Genomic DNA, 7,320 nt, shown 5'->3' with positions numbered 1-7,320 from the left:
AAGCAGGAAACCCAGCCTGACCAGGGTCATAAGTCCCTTCTGGTCAGCTCCATCACCTTTAAACTTTTAAAAAGTTATATTTGTAATCTGAATAGCAATGTCTGAGTTTAGTTACAGAGCAGAAATAGTTACCCCAATTTGAGTTGCAACATCCCTTTTTACATTAGGATGCCTCCACTGTTTATAATTGTGTCAACATATTTAAGAAAACCAATATTCATTCTTTTCTAAATTAGTATCTTGATATATGGCTCTGAAAACCTTAATCTACAATCACTACTAAGAGGTTTTAAAATAATGCCAAGGTGATGCACTGATCAAACATTGAAGTGCTTATATTGTAGTGTGATTCTTATATATTTAAGAATTTAGAGCTTGAGGAGACTTTATACACCAATTTCATAGCATTCATTTATCTAAAGTTTGAATAAGTATTAACATAAAACATTCAATGCTGTCATTATACATTTCTGTTAGTGGCTACAGTTAACAGTGAATGAGATTGCAAATATCCTATACAGGATAAGTATTCAGTGAAACTATCTATTCAGTTAAATTATACTTTAAACACTCTTCAAATATCAATGTACATACACTGTAAAGGCAGTATGCAAGCTCAGAGCAGCTGAATTGTTCTTGCTACATTTTTCACATTAGTTTTGGAAATTGGTTTCTTTTTCAAAGGAGAAATTTGGAGCCCTCTTAGAGAAAATCTATTCCTTGGGGACATTTCATAATGAATAACTTGTCTTTTCGTGAAAATGCTTGTACTATTTTGAGAAATGAATAAACAGAGGGATGGTTGCCACAATATGCTTTGTTATCATTTCTGAAAGGCAGCTTCCTGTGTTTCTGAGAATTGATTTTTTTTATAATAGTGCTTCTTTAGCTGTAGGACTTAGTTGACATCATTTTTCTTATTTCTTTTTGAGAACCTGTGCTTAATTACCTTGTGTAGAGGAATATAAAATGAAAGTGCACAGTGATATTTTTAACTTTCCATTTACTATATTAACTGACCAAATATAGTGCTGGTGAGAAATAGGTGCTACATTTAATTATTTTAATGATTTATTTTTGTTTTTTATTTTTTGTTTTTTGTTTTTTTTTTTTTTTTTTTTTTTTTTTTAATGTGTCCTCATAGTTTAGAAGAGAATTGCAGGTTTCTTGAAGCCAGAACTAGAGGTTCAATGAGAACCTTCCTACATTGCAACATAGGTGCTAGGAAACAATGTCAGGTCCCCTGAGAGACTAAAAACTGTGCTTAATCATTGACTCATCTCCCGTCATATTTCCTGATAAAATTTCACAAGTATTCTTTCTATTACTACTACTACTCTACTACTAGTACTACTAGTACTGCTTCTACTACTACTACTACTACTACTACTACACACACACACACACACACACACACACACACACACACATACACACATCCTCATACTGAGATCAAGTGAGGAGACTTAAATATATTAGACATAAACTCTACCAATGAAAAGTAGTGAGTGACTTTACATATTTACTTAATGAAATGTACATTAATTACTAACCTACGAACATATAGAAAGTTCTTTTTTCTTTTTTAAATTCTCCATTACTAATTTCATTTGCTGACAGTTCTCATTGCTTTTCATCTGGCCATTTGCATTTTTCATGTCTTCAAATGATATTTACATTTCTTTATTGTTCATTGGTAGGAGATCTCTTTCCCTTAAGATTAAATAATGTAATTATTTTTATCTTACTTTACAAAAAGATTAAAGATTGTTGGAAATGTTTGCGACATATCATTGGAAAATATTAAGTAGGAATCTATTGTAAATCCAGATTATAAGAAGTACTGACTAACTCACTTTCTGGGTTAGACTAGATGTTTAATATAGGCTGAAGAATCTTCAAGTATTCTGATTCTCCTCATGGGAATCGTTTCTATTCTTCAATGGTTTTGTTGGAATAAATAATACTCATTTATTATCACAATACTCTATCATCTGTTAAAATATTCTCAATGTTGCTACACCAAAATGTATACATATAAATATATAAAAATAGTTCCAGGGGAGGGGGTTGAAGAAGCTCTCCTAGACACCACAGGCTACTAAAGTAAAAACCCACTGCCAGCCATAGAGTACACTTATTGGCTCCATACCTAAATACAAATGGCTATTGTCAGTGATCCTATTTACTCTCCAAACTTTATTGTAAGACTCGGTTAATGAAGATGCAACATACCTGAATCAAAGAAAATAAAAAGCTTAAGCTGGTATGACCCAGAAGCATCATTCATATAGGCTTATATTCATAGTTCCAGAAGATTATATTTATGATACCAGAGATGCAGTATATTAAAAATATTACTCAGCTGTGGACCCAACAAACTGTATCTTCTGTACTAGCATGGCATGCTCATTTATTCAACCATGAAATAAATGATATGGACTTAATCAAACACTTTCAATTGGATATATAGCATACTCCAAAACCTGGAAATCATTCCTGGTACTTAACAATGACAAAACTCATTACTGGCTATGTCATAGGCCCTCAGGTAAGATCTAATACAATTATTCTGCTAAACTGGAGTAGCATTAAATTGCATATTGCTATACCATAGATTAGTGTGTCTCTTAAACCTTATTTGAGAATCCCCTTTTACAACTGTGATTATCTTTCTTGGTTGTCAAGTTGAATACATCTGGAATTAACTAAACCCCAGATGTATGGGCACACCAGCAAGGGACTTTTTTTCATTCCCGAATTTTCCTATGTGAAGTAGTAAGACACTCCTTAATCTTGGCCAAGCTGTTTTGTGACAGTCTATAAGAACATTGTAGAAGGAAAAGAAAACTGCTGCTCTTTCCTTGTTTACCTTCATTCTTACTGGAAAGGTCATTCTTTCACCAGTATTAGAAACTACTTCTTCAGGATACTGATATATATCAGCCACCATCTAAGACATCCTCTGTGTGTGTGTGTGTGTGTGTGTGTGTGTTTGTCTACCAGTTCTGTTTCTCTAGGGATCTTGATTAATACAGCCTTAAATAATGATTACTTCAGACTACTTAAGTGGTCCACAACTGGACAATACACAGAGGATAAGAACTCTAGAGCTCTTAGCTCTAAATGAAACACTTATATCACACTGTTAATATCAATGTTCAAGGTTCATTTTAGAAGAATTGAATGAATATAAAAGCTATGGTCCACAAACAGTATTTGGCAGAAATGAGAATACCATTACACACGTGAACTCATGGCTGCCAGGGTTGCATAAACACTATCAGCAAAACATCAAGCCAGCCAAAGCTCACCATGTTTGTTCATGAGGTTTAAGAAGTATTTGTTAAAAAATATAATATTCATTAAAATGAAAATGTCCTAGTTACTTTTCTATTGTTTTGAAGAGACATCATGTCCAAAGCAACTTACAATACATGGGAAAAAGGTGTGAAAGAAAATGGTACAATTCAAATGATGTGAAAGGAGGAATAAGGAGTTTCTTGTGGAGAAGGTAGGAGGAAAAAGAAGGTAGGAGGAAAGTAATGGTAACTAGTAATATGCAAGATATATGAGAAGGTAAATGACAAAGAGGACTTCTTAATAAAGAAGAGGGGACATAGATACAGTATAAGGAAGTAGAGAAATCAAAACTCAGTATGGACAGCATGACTTTTGGAGGCAATGGATGGAACTAGAAAATATCATCCCGCAGTTGGCAGAGGAAGCGTCAAAGTACCTAGGTGGGAGAAGGAACCACAGAAAAGTAAAGAGGGCAGGATCAGGTGTGTGGAGAACAGAAAAGAGACCCAGAGGGGCAGGAGAATTAATGGAAATATGCAGTTTTGGGGTGGAGTTGTGGGCACTCTCTAGAAAGTACCAGAGAACTGGGATGTGATAGACTCCCAGGACTCAATGGGGGTGACTTTAGCAAGAATGCACAACAGTGTAGATAGGGAACCTTAAGAGACCACCTCCAGTAGATAGCAAGGACTCCAAGTGGAGGGACAGGATTATCAAACCACTTTCAAAGTTTCTGACCCAGAATTGTTCCTGTCTAAAAGAACTGCAGGGACAAAAATGGAGAAAAGTTTGATGGAAAGGCTGTCTAGTGACTGGTCCAACTTAGAATTCATCTCATTGGAGGGGATGCGGGGGGGGCAACAAGGCCTGACACTATTACTGATGCTATTGTGTCCTTCCAACAGAAGCTTAGCATGACTATTCTCTTAGAGGCTTTACCAGCAGCTGACTGAAACAGATGCTTAAAGCCAAACATTAGACTGAAGTTGGAGACCCCTATGAAAGAGTTAGGGGAAGGATTGAAGGAGCTGAAAGGGATGGCAACCACATAGGAAGACCAAAAGTCTTAACTAACCTGGACCCATAAGAGCTCCTAGAGACTAACCAACCAACCAAAGAGCATACCTGGGCTGGTCTAAGGACCCCAGATCAAATGTAGCAGAGAATGCCATGACAGGCTTCAGTAGGAAATGATGCACCTAATCCTGTAGAGACTTGAGGCTCCATGGAAGGGGGATGACCAGGGAGGATAGAAAGGGGGAGTATCCTCTCAGAGGCATAGTGGAGGGTGAATGGGATAAAGAATTGTGGCAGGGGGAACTGGGAGGGGGGCAAATTCTGGAATGTAAATAAATAAAATACGTAATTAAAAAATCAAAATAGAAAAAAAAAAGTTGAATGAAAATAACATTCATACATTGGCTACCTTAGATGTTTTTTGAAGAACAAGTCATTGACTCAGATAAAAAGGACTATATTGATAATTTCAGTAAAAGAGCACTTGCACATGCTTGCAGACAAAATTCCATTGCTGTTTCCAAATCTGCCTGACACTTCATTGTCACTTGCTAGAAGCCCATTCACAGTCAAAGCCAAAAATGTTCCTGACGCAATATCAGAAGAGTTCTTTGAAGTTATTAATTGCAATGCTTTAAGATCTGGTTATTCTACATTGCCAGTTACACAATTTTGAATCAAGTGTTTCAAGACGTATTGTGTTCTAGGTTAGACTCTGTTGTGTCTTCTTATTCCATCTCCAACAACATATCTTTGTGATACATGGATTTCCAGGTTCTTGATTATCAAATTTAAATACAGAAGTAGACTTGTTGTGAAAGATGATCTTTGTTGTGTTATTGCAAATACTGCCTCAGGAATTTCTGATCTGGTGAGAAAGAAGCAATCTTAACCTCTGTACTGAGTTTGACTCCTTATGCATATTTTTATCAAATACAACAGTATAGTTTACTTTTATTATATTAAGAGTATTATTCATTGTACATCATGCACCAAGACAAATTTCATTTATTTGTAATTAAAAAAATATTTCACAATATTTTCTTAAAAAGTCCCAACCCTAGCTGGTAAGCTATTGAAAATTGATAAATGCTGGGATTCCATTCTCCTCAAAGATCTGGTCCCTGAGAGGCTAAATAGGGATATTTGGCCATCTACTAGAATATGCACAAACACAAAGTGAACTCCTGGGTTTGTAAAACTGGAAGTGAAAAGAGGTTTCATTTGAACTAGGTATATTGTATTCATACATAAAATTCTCAATTAAGATAACCAGAGCTGGGCAGTGGTGGCGCACACCTTTAGTCCCAGCACTTGGGAGGCAGAGGCAGGTGGATTTCTGAGTTTGAGGCCAGCCTGGTCTACAGAGTGAGCTCTAGGGAAAGCCAGGGCTACACAGAGAAACCCTGTCTCAAGCCAAAAGCCAAAAGCCAAAAGCCAAAAGCCAAAAGCCAAAAGCCAAAAGCCAAAAGCCAAAAGCCAAAAGCCAAAAGCCAAAAGCCAAAAGCCAAAANAAAAGCCAAAAGCCAAAAGCCAAAAGCCAAAAGCCAAAAGCCAAAAGCCAAAAGCCAAAAGCCAAAAGCCAAAAGCCAAAAGCCAAAAGCCAAAAAAAAAAAAAAAACCCACTCAGAAAGTTTTGAATAAATGACAATGTATTCATTTTGAAATATTTCTCTAACTTGAAAGTTTATTTCACTGTGCTATGATATAGTTAATTTCAAGTCCGTGTCAGCAAATTCTATAATACATAGTTTGGAAAACAATAACAAAAACCAAACTGTACAAAATTGTAACATCACAACATTGAATTTCTCATCTTTATTAATATTTAGCTACTAATTAAACTATGTTGTTATACCTTATATGAATTAAATTAATGGCCCAACTGCTTTGTAACATTAATTTAACTCTAAGGTATATTTTACAGTTCATATAATAATTCATTATATAAATAATTCTAATTTTTAATATAAGAATAAAATGATTTTTTTCAATTTACTAATACTTTTCTTTTTGTTTTAGAAATCAAGTAACAAAAGGGATTGGTAGTTCATTTAGTCTTTACTTATCTAATGATACAGGCAAGAACTTGGGTTAAGTTTTTGAACATTCTACATTTACATCAACACTTACCCTCCTGAATAGCATGCATAAAGGCATATGATAAAGTACACACGTTGCTGAAGTAAATATCTCGCTGTGTATTTAGAAAAGCACATGATTAAGTTTTTTCACATTTTAAATTTCTAAAGGGATTAATATGAACAAGACACATAATTATAAACATTATTGTTATCAAAGATATGTCTTAAGCCTCTTTCCTTTTAGTGCTCTTCCTGGTAAGTTTTATCTCTTCCTCCGTCAATTAAAATATTTCTAATGATTTTAGGTTGATGTAAAGTACCTGTGGATTTCACAATGTTGAAAATCAATGTTTGATAAATTTATATGTTATATATTTTAAGACATGTACTGAGCTGTTTTACTAAGGGTTTATTTCTTGTTATTTTATTTATGATTCATACAATGGAAATGACATCATACAAAATAAAATTATAGTGACTTTCTTTGTTCAAGTTTAAAATGGGTCATAAAATGGTAGGGATATCACTGAACACAAACAATATATCTTAGTTTTAGAACTAACAATTTCACATACAGGGTATTCAACAGTTTTTTTTCAAAGGAAACAAGAACTTGGAGAAGTTGAAAGCTGTACTACAGAGCAATTGTGATATAAAAACTGCATGGTACTGGTATAGCGACAGACAAGTAGACCAATGGAACAGAATTGAAGATCCAGACATGAACCCACACACCTATGGTCACTTGATCTTTGACAAGAGAGCTAAAACCATCCAGTGGAAAAAAGACAACATTTTCAACAAACGGTGCTGGCACAACTGGAGGTTATCATGTAGAAGAATGCGAATTGATCCATTCCTATCTCCATGTACTAAGGTCAAGTCTAAGTGGATTAAGGAACTCCACATAAAACCA

This window comes from Mus caroli, chromosome 3 (assembly GCF_900094665.2).
Source record: "Mus caroli chromosome 3, CAROLI_EIJ_v1.1, whole genome shotgun sequence".
Taxonomy (NCBI): Eukaryota; Metazoa; Chordata; class Mammalia; order Rodentia; family Muridae; genus Mus; species Mus caroli.
Note: the sequence above shows the minus strand (reverse complement) of the source record.